Genomic DNA, 2,705 nt, shown 5'->3' on the forward strand with positions numbered 1-2,705 from the left:
AAAGTGTTCCTATTTCTCCACATCCTCTCCAGCATCTGTTGTCTCCAGATTTTTTAATGATCACCATTCTAACTGGCATGAGATGGTATCTCAATGTTGTTTTGCATTTCTCTGATGACCAGTGATGATGAGCATTTTTTCATGTTTGTTGGCCAAACTGCATGGGGTAGGTGGCATTATTCTCACTTTACAATGAGAAAACAGGTTTGGGGACCTTAAACCCATGTTTTTCTTACTGCACTTCTGCTTCCACAGATATGGGTGATAGTCTCAGGGCTCGTTGGCTACAGAGGGAAATTGTGTCTCAATAGTCCCAATTAGCCACAGGTTTTATTAGTCCTTATGTTTCCTTGGTATTTTCTAGCCATCTATTACTATTGTCATTGCTGTTACAGTGACTCACTCTAGCAACCTTTTCCCCTCAACCACCCTTTTCTAACGCGCAGTATCTCAGAAAGGTCACCAGCCTTGTTAGAACTTTGGGTAAGAGGGACGTTGAGCTAAGGCGGTGGTGATAGTGCTGGTGGGGGTGGAGGAATTGAGACTTGAATGGGGAATCCGGCATTCTGAGGAGTCTTATAGGACAGGGTGCTGGACATTTTCAATATTCTAGGCTAGTTTACCTCAACACATCCTATGACAACAGAAGGGGTTGGCTTATATACATGAATAAGATGAGAGAGACATGTAGGTAGGTGTGCATATAAAGAAAAATTGCAGTGGAGAAAGCATCTTATTTTTCATAGATCATGGAGAACACTGAAGAAACGTCAAAGTGAACCAAATCATTGTTTTTATTTTACAAAGGCAGAAAATGAAACACCATTAGGTAAAAGAATTAAAAATTTAATCCTTTATTTCCTAAATGAAATGCTTGTGTAACCTGTCATATCATGAACCTGTCTTAATCCACTCTGCTGCAAGGCGTCTGTGTTTTTGTAATTGTGTCAGCCCACCGGCAACTGCTAAGTAGGGGATGCCAGTATAATTCGGAAGTCACATTGGCTCAGCATGACTCTCCCCGGAAAGCTGATGTGCTGAAGCAACCAGAGACAAATGTTCACACACCCAGAGAGAAACCCTAAGGGACAGATGAGGATCTTATGAAAAAGGATGAAAATCCTTTAAGTGCAAGGAGTCGCTGGCTCAGTGGCCTTCAAAACCACCTCATTCGTGCTCTGTTGATGTATCTGAGAAGCTGCAAGTACAGATGAAAACACTAAGACATTTCACCTGGCAATTAGAAAAAAGCACTGACTGGCTGGGCATGGTGGCTCACGCCTGTAATCCCAGCACTTTGGGAGGCTGAGGCAGGTGGTGATGAGATCAGGAGTTCGAGAACAGCCTGGCCAAAATGATGAAACCTCATCTCTACTAAAAACACAAAATTAGCCAGACATGGTGGCAAGTGCCTGTAATCCCAGCTACTTGGGAGGCTGATTCAGAATGGCCGGGAGGCGGAGGTTGCAGTGAGCCAAGATCGTGCCACTGCACTCTAGCCTGAGTGACAGAGCAAGATTCCGACTTAAAAAAAGAAAAAGAAAAAAAAAGGGCACTGACTGATGGATACCTCTGTATCATTCTTTCAATACTGATGAAAATGCTTTCTACTAGAAGTGATTTCAAGGATCTCTCTCTCAAAGGAAGAAACAAAACCCCAAAAGTTTAAGACTGCAAAAGATGGACTAATTCTAGGTGCAAATGCCAGTGGAAATTTAGGATTGTTACTGTACTACACAGGTTACAAAGTTCCAAATGTATTTTTCCTTGTAATTTTTAGTGCATGATTTTGCAGAATGCAGTTTTCATCTTTTTAGGTGCAACATTAAGAACTGGTTCAGTCAGAACAATTTTTAGTTTCTCCAGTTTTTTCTACCCGAGTAACATGGGAAAAAAAAGAAAAAAAAAAGCAATAGTAACTTGAAGAAAGTGTGAAAATAAAAGTCTTGGAGCAGCAGAAAGGTCAGGCTGGTAAATGTCTTAGGCAGAGGCACATGTACTGGCCAAACATAACAGCCCATCTCTGAACTATGTCCTCTGTCAAGGCTGTGGACGCTTCTCCACACATCCTGGCCCAGTGTAGGCACTATGAATTCAGTGTGTGACTAGTGTTACTGATTCATTCATCACCCATCATTCATTCATTTAACAAACACATGAGGACAAGACACTGAGACAGAGTATACAAAATGAAAAGCGCTCACATAATTTTAATTAATAGATTTTCTTGTTAGAAGTTTTAGATTTTCAGAAAAACTGAGCAGATAGTACGGTTCCCCTATGTTCCTCCCCACCAAGCCCTGGCCCCAGGCCTTTATTATTAACATCTTGCACTAGTGTGGTATATTTGTTTAACCAATATTGACGAATTTTTATTTTTTGAGACAAGGTCTCACTGTCACCCAGGGTAGTGGAAACCTATAGTTTACATGAAGGGTCCTCTTTTTGTTGTATGACTTTAATGGATTTTGACCAATATATAATGTCATGGATCCACTACTTATTTTTTAGAGATGGAGTCTTGCTGTTGCCCAGGCTGGGATACAGTGATGCGATCTCAGCTCACTGCAACCTCCACCTCCTAGGTTCAAGCAATTCTTCTGCCTCAGCCTCCTGAGTAGCTAGGATTACAAACGCATGCCACCATGCCCAACTAATTTTTTGTATTTTTAGTAGAGATGGAGTTTCACCGTGCTAGCCAGGAT

The sequence above is a fragment of the Cebus imitator genome, unplaced genomic scaffold, assembly GCF_001604975.1.
Source record: "Cebus imitator isolate Cc_AM_T3 unplaced genomic scaffold, Cebus_imitator-1.0 Scaffold664, whole genome shotgun sequence".
Taxonomy (NCBI): Eukaryota; Metazoa; Chordata; class Mammalia; order Primates; family Cebidae; genus Cebus; species Cebus imitator.